The sequence below is a fragment of the Dendrobium catenatum genome, unplaced genomic scaffold, assembly GCF_001605985.2.
Source record: "Dendrobium catenatum unplaced genomic scaffold, ASM160598v2 fragScaff_scaffold_1016, whole genome shotgun sequence".
NCBI classification, from domain to species: Eukaryota; Viridiplantae; Streptophyta; class Magnoliopsida; order Asparagales; family Orchidaceae; genus Dendrobium; species Dendrobium catenatum.
Genome location: NW_021319478.1, coordinates 357,232 through 373,258, shown reverse-complemented (window position 1 = coordinate 373,258; position 16,027 = coordinate 357,232). Strand labels below are relative to the sequence as shown.

The 16,027-nt window shown below is 39.4% G+C and overlaps 1 non-coding gene across 1 annotated transcript; it reads right to left on the bottom strand.

Moving 5' to 3' along the window:
- Nucleotides 1–3,510: 3,510 nt before the first annotated feature.
- LOC114580406 lies at nt 3,511–3,605 on the bottom strand. The gene has a single exon (XR_003701792.1). It is a non-coding gene; the product is annotated as a small nucleolar RNA Z162 (small nucleolar RNA).
- Nucleotides 3,606–16,027: the final 12,422 nt, after the last annotated feature.

Below are 16,027 nucleotides of genomic sequence, written 5' to 3'. Positions count from 1 at the left end.
ACGAGGATGGAGATGCCAGAAGGAGACAAAAGACGTTCATGCGAACGAAATAACGGTAAGAGAAAAAGAGGTTTAAGTTTCTTAATATTGTTAGTATTTCTTACGAAGCGCTTGATCTAAAATCAACGGCTGCATCCTATTTGAACCATCCAATTTTTTAAAAACAAAACGGATTTTCGGTCCAACGGTTCTGAATGGCAATTCAAGGAGATCATTTCCCTATTGAACTGCTGATCCAGTCCAATTTTTAAAACCATAAGTTTAATGCTATCCATTCTGCTAGAATGTTCTTTCTATCTACAAATTATTGACGTGGTTTAAAGTATAATCCAGCAAACGGTGTTTGATTTAAAATTTTTATATTTTCCAATTGGAGAAAATCCCTATTCAGACCTTTTGCTTTCTTGACTACAATATTTTTTTTATTTTCTTCTGAAAGAGAAATGATATTCGTTCCAAAGCAGTACAGAGTAATTAAATGAACAATAGCTATATTTTTAAATAATCAGAGAACTCGAACTGTTTCAGATTGAAATATTCATATTTGAACTTACAATATTACTCTTTAATAATTATTTATTTAACTATTTTTTGTTACTATCATTAAACTCATTTCAATTATTTAGACTTTATATATTGAAACATTAGTCCTATGGGACCTGTTTAGCATATCATATTATTTTTTAGGGTTTTAAATTTTGATCTAACGAAGCACAAATTTTGACGCTGGATTGTGGATCTTAAAGCACTAAAACTATTTTGATATATTACTATATAAAGATGAAAATATTCCTCTTAAAACTAGGGGTGTTAATATTTGACACGATCCGAAAACCTGACTTGAATCCGACCCGATAATTCCGGGTTAGGGTCAACCCAAACCTGAAACGGGCAAGGTTCAGGTTCAACAATTTGAACTGTTTCAAAAAAATCGGGTTGGTTTCGGGTTGACCCTTTGGCCCAAAATTGACCCGAAACCCCATTTTAGACCCCAAATTGACCCGTTTTCGACTTGTTTTTGACCAGAAAAGCTGAGATTAACCCGTTTTTTGACATGAAAACTAGTAATTTTTTGTTGGCCCCGGATTCATTCGAGTCGTGTCGGGTTGACCCGAACCCTAAGCTTGGAAGACATTTTGATACTTAGAATTAACCCCTCCGGTTGAGATCTACATTCAACACGGCCATTATAGAGGTATTTGGAGTTATTTTCATTTATAGTTTGAACCTTGTCGACCCTATCAACTTGTCGACAGGGGATCAGGTTTCGTAGGCTTTATGCCTTTGTTAGTGAATTTTCATTATTATAGGCCTTGAAGGCCTAATATGAATGTATAAAATAAATATTTCGGTCAACCTCGCGACCAAATATTTATTTAAGGGTTCGAGCCTTGTCGACTCCCACTTGCCTGCAAAGAAGGATCGGGCTCGGACTTGAATCCACTTATTGACCCGTGTATCATCCCTCGACGTCACATGTGTCTCTAAAACATGCTCACGGGGGCCCATGCGGGTGTTTGGGGGCATTTTATAATTAAACCCTGTCGACTCCTACTTAGGAGGATAGGGTTTCGTAGGCTTTATGCCTTTATTAGTGAATTCATATTGTTATAGGCCTTGAAGGCCTAATATAAATGCATTAAAACAAATGTATCGATCACCACAACCGTATATTTTTTTAATGGTTCGAACCTTGTCAACTCCTATTGATTCGTATAGAAGGATTATGTCCGAACTTAAATTCACTTATTGACCCGCTCAGCATCCCTAGACGTTACGTGTACCCATAACACGCTCGTCGGGGCCCATACAGGTATTTGAGAATTTCATTGATTTGACATACCCCTTGTGTACCTATGTGTATACAAATTATAGTGCATGTGTAGGGGTACTCTTAGAATATTTGTAAACGTCTTCTGTCCGCTTGCATGAATGTTGTTGATTCAGTGGCGAGGCGTAGCAGCTTCTGGATTGAGTTGTGTGCTGCATTATATAGGTACACTATCGTGCACTACTTGTTACTTTCTATACGTGGATTGTAGTGCACCAACGAATCTCCTGCTTTTGCATACAGGTGAATCGTAGCGTCATCACCTGATTGTAATGAGATACCTCATTGTTCTGATGTAAAACTCCCTTTTCTTATTCACCGTGAGATCTTTGAAATTTGCGATCATTGCCTTGAAAAGAACCCCTTTTAAGGTCTATAGTGTGGTAAACTGGTTATTTCTGGTATTTGTGGACACCAAAACTATTTTCTTCTTAAGTATAGGACTAAGAAGAGACTTTGGAACACCAGCAACTATTTAGTTCTAATTTGGTCAAACATCTCTTCCATTTTTCTATGAGATGTCCTTTTTCGTACATCGGGTCATCTTTATACACGGCGTACTAGCAGCATATCAAACACCGCTGTCGTGGGTGATATCTGTACTTGTATCCACAAATCGTTGTACTTATGATATACTCACTGTTGTTATCTACAAGTGACTCGTGTTTATTTACAGGGCCCCACTGTGTTCACTACGGCTTCCTGGAGATGTTCGTAGAGGAGCCATTGTTCATGCATCATGTCCACCTTTTACCAATCTCAGGTGATTTTGATGATTGCACTCGTAAGCCCGTTGTGATTGTGGCGAATTTCCCTTCACCGCGAACAAGTATTCGTATCTACAATAGATCTTCTTACATTTTTCTTGTATTCCTCCTTCACGCATATCAACCAACGAATCATCACATTCATTGTAAATCTTTACTTGTAGGAGGGCGGGGTATTCAATTATAACCAAATGATATTGATTATATCAAAGATTGCATTTGCTTCGAACTCTTCGAACACACCTTTACTGTTAGCTCGTTGTAATGTTGAGTTCTTTTGTCACTCGCAAATGAGTTGCATTGAACACGACAAGTCTTTTATATCTTTGAATTGTCGCTTATAAGTGCATTACCACATTTCCCCAACATTCATGTTGCTCATTACTTATGAGTAGAATATATAAAGAATTTGCTCATCATCACTTGCAAAGATTTGGCACATTAGTGGGTGGCGAAGTGGCATTGAACTAAGCCTCCAATCACCTGCCAACTACAGTCATTAAGCCCACACTCCAAAAAAAATCATTCATTAGATAAATAAATAAAATTACTGTTAAAGTATTAGAAATAAAAGGAATCACCTAGAAGAAATAGATTGTATTTATTTAATATGCATGTTTAATATGTCATATAATACTCGCATAAATTATGAAAAATCAGAATTTCTTAAATCCACCCTACACATTTTTTGGATAAGATTGATAATGATGAAGATGATGATGATATTATATGATGATCTACATATAAAAAATTGTCTTTTAACGTAAGAATCATGAAAACATTGAAGCATTGTAAATCTTATCAAAATGTATCAAATATCTCAAAATAGTAATACCTCTACTAAAAATGGACACTCAAAATGAAAAAGGTCAGAAATATATCAAATATATGAACTCAGAAGTGAAAGATCAATGGGCACTCAGAATGAAAAGGACTAATAATATGTCAATCAAAGATTCAAAGAATCTTACAGATTGTTAATAATATATATTCCTCATTGTGCCATGTAAAATATTAAGAAAATAATAATAATAAGCGCAAAAAAAAAAAAATCTAAAAAAGGCAGGCGAAAAATGACAGTGCAAACAGAAATACTAATTTAAGAAAAAGATTTTAAAACATAAATAATGAAATAATACTCCAATTACTTGATTTTTACAGGATGAGGCAAACATCAAAAGGGGAAAAGCCCAAAAATAAGCTAGCAATATTGAGGTTAGTGAAGCACCACCCATACCTACGCATCCTACTAGACGCCAAAATATCTTCGCAGTCAGTTCAACCCACAGCTAGGGAAAAATCAAAACAACTCAATCGCATACCACTGTCAGTTTAATACACAGCCCATACTTTACTAATACATATTTTACTTATAAGAACCCCAAATGAAAAAATGGGCATATAATGCACACATGGATGCAGCATTGTAAGGATGCTTAATTTTTTTTTTCAATCACGTTTACAAGGCATGAGTCCTAAGGGATTAAATGCAGTAAGATAATTGACATTGCAATCAGTCAAAATCACTCAACCTCAATCATATGGAGAGTAATTATATGGTTTTTCAGAATGACGGGTATCATGGCTTTAAGCTTTGTTTAGGTGGAAGATTCTAAATAAGGAATAATTCTGAGAAAGTTAATTTCATTGGTGATATATCATCAAAAAATTATTCTGATTAGGCATGAATCTTGAGATAAATTCTAATTGGAAACTTTCGAAATTAAATTTGGAGCCATCCAAACTCCAATTTCAGCAAACTTATAGTCAAATTGATCATCTCGAAGAGTCGAACCTAACGACACAAAAATCAGTCCAATCTGAACCCAAATGGGTTTGAATTAAGGGTCCAAAGCATATTTGGAAGCTTTAAAGCATAAATAGGATGATCAAATGATATCCAAATATAACATTCTTATAGTTGAATCCACGGGCTCGATCAAACGAATCCAACGAGCCCAAGATCATCGTATTCTGACATCATTAAGGCACTCAAATGCTCGATAACGGTTATGATCAAGTGAATCAATATCAGCCATACATTAAAAACACTCCCAACATGCCCTTGATCTTCTCCCTATTTACTAATCATGTCACTCCCAAAAAAATTATAAATAAACCCCTCATTCTTCACAAGAGGGGAGGGAGAAAAGAAGAGGAAAAAGAAGGAGAAATATGAGATCTCTCTGGCCACCAAGCTCCTCAATCACTGTCCGGCCACCGACTATCGCCATACTTATGCTCGCTCACCAGTCGTCACCAGACTTCTGCCTTGCCACCGATCGTCAGCTTCTTATCCGACACTTTCCAACAACTCAACATCCTAAACCATCAGCTTGGCGTCTTCCTCTTAGGAAACTCACATTCACAAAAGCTCAACATCGATAACTTCCTCCTCAATAACTCACATTCTCACAACTCACCTTCCTAACACTAGCCAACAACTTTGCAAACTAAAGTTATTGGCTTGGCATCTACCTCCTCGATAACTTGACTTCTTTACACATACTAATAAGCTCATCACACTAGAGTTATTATCTCGGTTCAATCCTTTTCAATGACTCACCTTCCTGGTATTTGTCAATAGCCAATTTAGAGTTGTCAACTTGAGGTAAATTTACTCCTTTCCATCTTAGAAAGTCATTGCGGGAAGAACGACTTATCAACACCTATGCCGACCTCTCAACACCATCATCTTGCCTCCCCATCAACTCAACATCCCAAAGATTCTGGCTCAACTTCCTTGACCAACTTTATGGCACATGTCACGACTTAACATCTTCCCATGTACAACACATCATGTTTTCTCCTCCCACGTCGAAGTTGATCGTTGTCTTAGGATTCACCTCTAAATTAGCTCTCATGAGTATGCACACTGTCATCCTCCATGTGCTTGTGTGATTTATGCCCACCACCATCTTTGGATAAGCAATAAAGTCGTGACTTTTCTTTATCACTCCCCTAACCACCGACTTGAGGTTAAGAGATTACTAGAGGGTGGTTTCACTTTATGCTCCACTCGAGCATCCTTCTCAAGGATTATTTTCATGTGTCAATTTCAAGTGCAACCTTTTTTTGTCCCATTGGGGTTTGTCTCTTAATTTTGGTGCTTATTCTTCTCATCTTCCAGGATCCATCAACACAGCATAAAGCTAGTGAACCATCTTCTGGTTGGATTCTTGACATCTCCCATGTTACCTGCCCTCTTCCATCATAAAGCTACTGAACCATCTTCTGATTGGATTCTTAACATCTCCCACATTACCTGCCCTCTTCCATCCTTGAGTGTGCATTTCAAGCCCTTCCATTGTCTTCACAGGTATCTCAACCTAGTAGACCCTTCCTAACCAATTAGGGGTGTCAATATTTGACATGACCCAAAAACCCGACTCAAATCCGACACGAAAATTTCGGGTTCGGGTACTGATTTTCAACCCATTTTGAATTTCGGGTCCGGTTCAAGTTGACCCGGAAACCGGGATATGACCTGGTTCTGACCAAGAATACTGTAGTTTGGCGTATTTACGGGATTTGGCCATTCGTGCGCTTAGCTCCCGTCGTTGTTTCCGATCAAAATGTTGTAGCTTCCTATCTAATTCGAATGGAATATCCTTCGTGGAGCGAAGCCGAACAACACCGAAAAAAAAGAGAAGAAAAAAAGCGAACCCTAGACGCCTCTAAGCGCACGAAAAAGAGAAAGCTACCTTCGTAGCTTCGCTGCACTCATTTGCAGCCCTTGCTAGGCTTTCTGAGGTGTGATGTGCCCCTGTTCGGTTTTATAAGCCTATAAATATGAGGGTTTCATAGATTCTGAAGTCTAAAGGTTGAAGCCAAGCCATTGTTCATCGAAAAAAGGTATTACCTGTATGTTTCTATAATTTTATCATCTTTAGTTTTTCTCTATGATTTTCCGCCTGGCTAGGGTTTGCTTTTCCTTGTTAACTTGTCTTCTTCACCTTCTCCAACGATGTCGAATAGGAAGGGTTGAAGGAAGGTAACAATCTTTCTCTTTTGGTGCACTTCTTCTCCTAAATACCGTAAATCGGCCAGACTTTTGGATTTTCTAAATTCGGAATTCAAGGCAAAACAAAGAAGTAAAGTCTGCAAAGAGATTTATCATTTTGTAGGATTTAGATTTCGTTTGGAACTGTTTTATTCGTTGTTCTTTGCCTTCTTTCATAAAATTTCATGAAAACTACTGTATCAAACAGTAAGAAAATTGTTTGGCTTGATTTTGTTCAAATTCTTCTTAAAAATTGCTATACCCAACAGCTCGGCGAGGCAGCTGCGAACTCCCATCCTTTCTTCGCTTCCGATCAAAATGTTGTAACTTTTAATCTGAGGAGAAGAGAAGGTCGTCCAAGGAGCTGAGCGAACTAGCGAAGTCAAACAGCGACGAAGGGGACTTAATTGGCGGGTCGGGTTCGGGTTGACCCGAACTCGAAGCGGGTCTGGTTCGGGTTCGAAAAACCGATCCGTTTGCAAAAATGGGTCGGGTTGAACAGTACCGGGTCAGTTTCGGGTTGGACCCGAACCCGACCCGTGATCCGATTTTGACAGCACTATAACCAATAACGCGTAAGGTGGCAAGGAAGGGTCAACTCCCTCCTCAGAACAACCTCAAGTTTCTACAAATAACCTTTAGAACCCTTCAAGATAGGACTTGGCACTTAGTTTAAGAGATTACCAAGATCCTTTTTACCCAACAAGCATCTAGTCAACAGCTCAAGTATAAGGCTTTCTAGCACCCACAAACATCACATTCTTTCTAACCAGGGAAAGCCTCCCTTCAATGGTCAACTAAAGCTTCTCTTAACACTCTTCCCTTAGTATGGACTCCTATGCTATCAGCACTACAAGCTTAATACTAAGAATTATTAACACTCTAAATTGAAAGCATAAGAATTATTTCTCATCAGATGGAATCATGGAAACTAATGACTAATCTCATCAAACCGAGTATAGCACATTAAGTGAAGGTCAAATTATTGAGGGAAAATTTTTGTTGTAATACATCGAAGTCATTGCCATAAGTGTTCTCTTCATTGCATCCATTTTCATTTTCCCCTAAAAATTCATGTCACTAGCAATATACATTACCCTCAATGCATGATGATCAAGCTTAAATATCACATAACCATTATGATAATCTTCCTCCACCAATGGCCGTTTTTTGAAGGCACTCCATCCTTTGGAAGATCTCACATATATTGATCCTCAAGGTACTGTGAGAAGTCTTACAAGTATAAAGCAAAGTAACTTTGATAGGAAATACTTGAGTTCTCAAGTAATCCTATTGGAAATACTTGAGTTCTCAAGCAACCCTATCAATAATCGGAGAAAAAGCAGCAAGAATAATGTGAGAACTCCAAAAAATTATGCTCCAAACAACAGATTTTTATTAGGGAAATCAAAGCAAATCAAACACAAAGCAAGGATACAATTGATCCTCAATTCGAGAGGAGGATCATCTCTCCCAAAATCTCTAGACAAGAGTCTAGAGCCCAAACACCAAAGAACTCCAAGAGAACAAACAATACAAGCATGCCCAGGTTCTTTAAATAGCCCTCTCCACCTCCTTAAAAACTTCATAATATAAGATATTATTTATTTAATACAAAAAATATCAAATCTTTTAATTAATTAAATCCACTTTCCTTATATAAAAGATATCAAATCTTTTTGATTAATTAAATCCACCTTCCCTATTAGCTTGCCGCCTCCCTCTGTCTCTCCTCTTTATGTTGCCAAAGTGGGTCCCACCCCATGAAGAGGTAGTTTGGGCCACCTTAGGTACCGCCGGCCCATCTGAGCGGTTCAATATGAACCGCCCTATCACACTTTTTCTCAATAAACTTCTTCTATCCCTTCCTATCATAGCAAGAGCTTTGCCATTTTTGAACTTATCAATCCCTACCACCCAATCGTTGATAGACTACTTAATGTAGCGAACTAACGTCATGCCTTAAGAGGTCACCAACTGCCTTCATCATTCATTAATACACTAAGATGACTTTCTTTCAAGTTTTGCTTGCATATCTCTTCCAATGAACCCTTGCCACAATCAGTTTTATCAATTGTCCTTCCTGACTAAGCTTTCTCAACACTCAGGTTAATAAGTCAAGTTCAAATCAGTTTTCCCTGACTAAAAAAAATCAAAATTTCAACTTAACTTAATTTAGGCTCAAAATTGATTTAATTTATAGCTAAGCTAGATCGACTGAAAATTATTCAATTTTAAGACAACTTGAAATTGTAAGAAAATAAAATTAAAGGAATAGATCGAACCCAGGACCTCTTACATGAGCAACAAAACACCAATCACAAGAATTAACAATTATTAAATATGAGAGACATTTCAAATATACATTATATATAATGATTTGAAGTCAAATCAAATCAAATCTCTAACAAGCAATTTTACACTTGAGGTTGACTCGAAATAGATGTTGATCTAAATACCCTAGCTCAAATTTTGACTAAACCTGTTCAAGTAAATTTTTATCAGACTCAAAATAATTTTCCCCCAAAATTTAGGTATTTAAATCACCCTTGCGCAACAATCCACTTGATATGTTCTATCTTCTTTAAAGCCCTCTTCAAGGGAATGAAATAAACTCGATGATTGACCCAATCTAAATCCATGTTATCATTCACTCTCCATGCCTCCTCATGCATCCTCAAGAAACATTTGTCCCTTAGCATTATCTAAAGAACCACCTCCAGTAGCATCTCAAAGTGCATTCCTCCTTCAATAATTTCAGCATCCCTCAACTTATTTATCTTCTTGATGCAAGCATTATCATATCTCATGCATCAATTTTGATGTATACAAAATGTGCAAGCAATTCTTAAAATCTTTAGTTATGGCTATTTGCACAATTTTACCTTTGCCTTCTCTATCCACTTTGTTTTGAGAATCCTCAAGGGCTACATGATCAGACGCGGTGCATCACCGCTACCATTGCGTATCTCTTGGGAGCCTGGCAGGATTCTATTCAGCTATCAATCCCAAGAGAGTATCATGATCCCTGCGGCACAACAACTGTAATACATTGAGAATGTCATATCATTAAGACCCTATCGTTAACCGTAATAGCAATGCCTAGGGGTTTGACAATTCATCATCATAGGCTCATAGCATCAGTTTTTCCACACCTATCACTTTTTTCCTTTCTAAATCGTGCCAAAATGATCGAGCTCCCTCATCGCTCCTCATGTGCCGCCGGAGACCTTATAACTGCATCCGGTCTTGTCAGAGTGAACAGAGAAATCGAAACCATATTATCGATGTAAAAAGTAGATGCTAGGCTGCTTTGAGATTTATGGAGAAACCACATAACATACTTGCCAGATATTACAAATCCGTTTAATCGTGAAATTTGGCCTGGTCTAAACCTCAGCAATAATCAAGAAATTTCAGGGAATAGATCTTTAACACAATAGCTTCCTTCAACATAACACGAAAAGGAAATTAAATAGTCCTTTCGAGGATTTAAAGAATAAAAATTAACGGTTACCTAAATTCGCCGTCCGAGGTGGCGGATGAAAGAAGTCGGATTGAGCAGCCTGCAAAGGAGGCGTGTGATGAAAATAAGACATAACAGGTTTCCGGCAGACGAGTTGACGGCCTAAAGAGCTACATGCGGGCCTTAAAGAGATGCCCGCGGATGAAGTATTGCCGGAGGCTCCGATGCTAAGAAACCACGCCTTTATTGAGCTGACGGGGGAAGATCCGAGGCATTCAAACGCCTCTCGAGCTGCTAGAGACAGTTGAGGCATGAAGACACTCGATACTAGTCTTCCTGGATTGAATTAGTGCAAAGCCCGCGGGGCTCTACGCCGCCGTCATGTCTCTCAGCCAAGATCAGACGAGAAACTAGGGCAACGCTACTGTTGCTTTTATACGAGACAAAAGCAGAACCAATCGTAGAAATCTCAATGTCATCGATATTCGTGCAATATTAATCTAGTAATTATCCTATGGCTTACTAAAATCGTAAAAGAGATACATATGAATTGTTAAAAATATTAAATTAGAAATTAAAGATTTTATGGATTATCTCCTTTACATGCTAATATCATAAATATTTTTATTAGAAATCATATACGTAGCTCATCTTGGTTCGTCGGTTGGCAGCTTAGACTATCAACTAAGAGATCTTGAGCTCGAAATTTGCATATGTTATGTGTATGTAAATTTATCTTAATTGACCAAAAAAAAACCTTATGAATTTTATAAGTTGTCATCAAATAAAAAATCATATTCTAATAAATACATTAAAATACTTTAACAATGAAATAAAATTAATTCCAAAAATATAATATAAATTAAAAGCCTCATTTCTAAATATACATAAAAAATAACTATTATAAATGGAGATTATCCAAATCATTGTCATAACTATCATTAAGATATTTTTAAGACAATTTTACATAATACTACATAGTTCTTTATCCATTGACATATCTAATACTTAAAATTTTATATTTATTGCATTACAACTAAAATTTTAAATTAAAAATAGATATATTATTAAATAGTTAAATAAAATTTTATTGAAATTTTAAACTTTTTTATTTCATTATCAAACTATTACATATATAATGTTCAATAATAAATAAGAAATCTTTTTTAAATTCTTGTTACATTAGAGATAATTTGTAAATATACTTTTTTTTAAAAGATTTTTACCTTAATTATATAAACATATTATACTTTAAAAACAAATTTACCATTAAATTTAAAATTTTATAGTTGATTATTATATTCATCTTGATTAATTTCTAGAATACAATAATCAACTATAACTCCTATATATGACCCTATATTCTTATTTATAATATCCATATAATTTTCTATCTTAACTATGAGCTTAAAGTTAAATACATAATTGTCTAAAATTAGTTACATATTATTTGTGATGTTTACATTCAACTGTGTCACTTTGCCCAAATTCTATGTTAGAGATGAAGGATAAGACAAACAAGCTTTTAAATTGTTGCACCCACAATTAGGACTTCTTGTAGGGCTTCATTTCATTTAAATAACATATCATAAACTAGTTTTGAGAAGTTAGAGCTTTTAACAAAAGAAAGTAGTACAAAGTGTACAAAGAAAAATGACCAAGTTATAAAGTTGTTGCGTCCTGGAGTATTCGCGGCGGTAGAGAAATATATAATTTAACGTCTTGGCACTGTACGAAGATCCAGCACATAATTAGATAAGAGAGAGGGTGTAGCATTCATAAGAGACGCCAGAGTTTTTACGTGGAAACCCGTACAAAAAGGGGGAAAAACCACGGGGCCTGACACAATTTGAATGAATCCACTAGTATTTGTTGTCAATTACAAATGAGGCCCTTCCATGGGAGAAGGCTTTGGCTTAATGTCATAAATGCACTTCATATGGAGTGTATTATATGGTATGAGTTTCAATATATGTGTTTGTTTTGTCGGCACGATCATAGTCGATAGGATGGAGGCCGAAAAGACTGTTGTCTCGTGATGGAAGCCGGAAGGATCATAGTAGGAGACGAAGGTTAGAAGGACCGTAGTCGGCAGGAGACCGGGGTCAGAAAAACCGTTGTCTGTTGATGGAGGTCGGAAGGACCATAGTAGGCGACGGAGGTCAGAAGGACCGTAGTCGGCAGGAGATCGAGATCAGAAAGACGGTTGTCTGTTGATGGAGGTCAGAAGGACCATAGTAGACGACGGAGGTCAGAAAGACCGTAGTCGGCAGGAGACCGAGGTCAGAAAGAAGGTTGTCTGTTGATGGAGGTCGGAAGGACCATAGTAGGCGACGGAGGTCAGAATGACCGTAGTCGGCAGGAGACCGAGGTCAGAAAGATCGTTGTCTGTTGATGGAGGTCGGAAGGACCATAGTAGGTGACGGAGGTCAGAAGGACCGTAGTCGGCAGGAGACCGAGGTTAGAAAGACCGTTGTCTGTTGATGGAGGTCGGAAGGACCATATTAGGTGACGGAGGTCAGAAGAACCGTAGTCGGCAGGAGACCGAGGTCAGAAAGACCGTTGTCTATTGATGGAGGTCGGAAGGACCATAGTAGGCGACGGAGGTCGAAAGGACCATAGTCGGTAGAAGATTGGGAGAACTCTGGGCATCAAGTTGTGGCTTGGTGGAGCTCAAGGCCTAAAGTAGTCGTCCGGCGGAAGTCCGGGCCTTAGGTGATGTTCTGATGGAGCACAAAGCCTCAAGTGGTGGTCCGGTGGAAGTCCAGGCCTCAGGTGGTCGAGAAAGGCGAGGGCTTTAAGCGGTGGTCTGGCGGAGCAACGGCGTCAGGCGGTGGTCTGGCGGAGGTGAGGGCCTCCAATGGTAGTTCGGCGGTGGTCGAGGAAGGCGAGGGCCTTAAGTGATGGTCCGGCGAAGGTGGGGGCCTCCAGTGGTGGTGTAGCAGAAGTCCGGCGGTGGTCCGGCTAAACTCTGGCGGTGGTCGAGGAGGCAAGGAAGCAAGAGCGATCTCCGATATCTCTCTTTTTTCCTTAGGCTTAGGGGGGTCCTCCCTCAAGAGGAGAGGGAGCTCTATTTATAGATTTCTGAAGTGGCACGACCCGTAAATAGGTGAGAGATCAAGGGTAAATGGGGAATGGTCGGATGAACGGCCGATGTTGAATCCCTTGATCATGCACCGTTCTTTAGACATTTGAAGACCTTAATGATGTTGGAATTCGACGATCTTGGGCTCGTTGGATTTGTCTCGTCGATCCGCTCGATTCGAGTATAAGCTTGTTATGTTTGAAACCGTTTGGTAATCCAAATTGTGGTTTGAACCTTCCAACAGCGCTTCGGGTCCTTGATTTGGACCCATTTGGGCTCGGATTGGGTTGAATTTGGTGTCGTTGGGTTTGTATTTCTAAGACGCTCAGTTTGACTGTAAGTTCGTCGTCGGGTAGAAGTATGGCCTCGGGCAGAAGACCGTTGAAAGTTCATCGACGGACAGAAGTCCGACAACAAGTATTAGTCTGACGGCATGAAGAAGTCCATCGTCGGGTAGAAGTACGGCCTCGGGCAGAAGACCGATGAAAGTCCGTCGATGGGCAGAATTCCAACGACGAGTAGTAGTTCGACGACAGGCAGAAGTGCGTCGTCAGGTAGAAGTACGACCTCAGGCAGAAGACCGATGAAAGTCAGTTGATGGGCAAAAGTCCGATGGAAGTCCATTGACGGTATTCTGGCGACGTTAACCAAGAATGTATGATCTATCCGAGGTTGTATGTCAGAGCCTTTGCTCGACGACGTTAACCTGTATGGAAGAGAACGATAGAATCCACCAAATATATAAGACCTATCCGAGGTTGTATGTCAGAGCCTTTGCTCGACGACGTTAACCTATATGGAAGAGGTCGAGAGAATCCTTCAAGGATGTAGGACCTATCCGAGGTTGTATGTCAGAACCTTGCTCGATGACGTTAACTTGTATGGAAGATGTCGAGAGAATCCACCAAGAATGTAAGACCTATCCGAGGTTGTATGTCAGAGACTTTGCTCAATGACGTTAACTTATATGGAAGAGGTCGAGAGAATCCACCAAGGATGTAAGACATATCCGAGGTTGTATGTCAGAGCCTTTGCTCGATGACGTTAACATGTATGGAAGAGGTCGAAAGAATCCACCAATGATGTAAGACCTATACGAGGTTGTATGTCAGAGACTTTGCTAGATGACGTTAACCTGTGTAGAAGAGATCGAATTGTATCCCCCTTGGATCGATTTTGCCTTGATTGGGAGGGGACGAATGCCGCGTGTATCCCGAATCAAATGTGAAGAATTGTCTATTTTTAGACCGTTACTGCCTTTTTGAGGTTGATATTAAGACATTGCCCAAGTAGTAGAAGTCTTGTAAGGGACTATAAATCTTATAATTATTTGAAAGCATCCTTGCATTTGCTGGGATTTTCTTGTAATATCATCTTGATGTTGGAAGTATTGGAGGGATCTTCTTGATCATAGTTGGAGTCAAAGTTGCCCCCCAGTTCGGATCTGATTTCCATGAAATTGATAAATCAATGGCTGATGTCAGCAAGTGGATATTAACGTCATTTTGAGGTTGGAGCAAAAATTGCCCCCCAGTCGGGAACCATGTTCCCACAGACGGCGCCAAACTGTTGCGTCCAGGAGTATTCGCGGTGGTAGAGATATAAAGTTTAACATCTTAGCGCTGTACGAAAATCCGGCACGCAATCAGATAAGAGAGAGGGTCTAGCATTTATAAGACACCAAAATTTTTACGTGAAAAACCCCTAAAACGGGAGAAAAACCACGGGGCCTAACCCAATTTGAATGAATCCACTAGTATTGCAGTTGATTACAAATGAGGCCCTTCCTTGGGAGAAGGCTTTAGCTTGATGAACATTTTATAGAGTACATTACATGATGTGAATACAAAGAATCACTATTGACGTGTTCGTTTGGTCGGGAGAACCATAGTCTGGTGACGGAGGTCAGAAGGATCGTAATCGGCGGACGACGTAAGTAAGGTAGAAGTCTAGCGATGGACATAAATCCATCATCAGATAGATGTCCGACAAAAGTCTGACAACGAGCAGAAGTCCTGCGTCGAGTAAAAACTTGGCGACGAGCAGAGGTTTGGCGTCGGGTAGAAGTCCGACGTCAGTTAGCAGCTGGGGAGAACTCCGTCATTAGATGATATTCGGGCAGAACTCCAGAGTCACTTGGAGATCGGACAGAACCCCGGCCTCACTTGGAGGTCAGGCGGAATTCGACGTCACTTGGAGGTTGGACAGAATTCCGGCGTCACTTGGAGTTCGGGTAAAATTCCAGTGTCACTTGAACGTCAGGCAGAATTCTGGCGTTGCTTGAACGTCGGACAGAACTCCGGCGTTGCTTGAACGTCAGGCAGAACTCTAGCGTCGGGTAGAATTCCGGCGTCGGGCAGAATTTCGGGGTCGGGTCAAATTCTGGCGGCGGTGGTCGAGGAAGAGTTTCTTCCCTTCTTCTCTTCTCTTGCCCTTCTTCTCTTTATTCAGTCCCCTCTCATGAGAAATGAGATGTCTATTTATAGATTTCTTGGAGTGACATAGCTTGTAAATAGGTATGAGATCAGGGGCAAATGTGGAGTGATTCGATGGACGGCCGACATTGAATCCCTTGATCATAAATCGTTCGTTAGACATTTGAAGGTCTTAATGATATCAGAATTTGGCAATCTTGGGCTCGTTGGATTTGCCTCGTCTAGCCGCTCGATTCGACGATAAGCTCGTCATGTTTGGATACTGTTTGGTAACTCAAATTGTGATTCGAATATTTTGAATGTGCTTCGGGTATTCGATTTGGACCCATTTGAGCTCGGATTGAGTTAAAGTTGGTGTCGTTAGGTTTGTATTTCGGAGACGCTCAGTTTGACTGTAAGTTTACTGAAATCGGAATTCAGACGGTCTCTGAATTAATTTC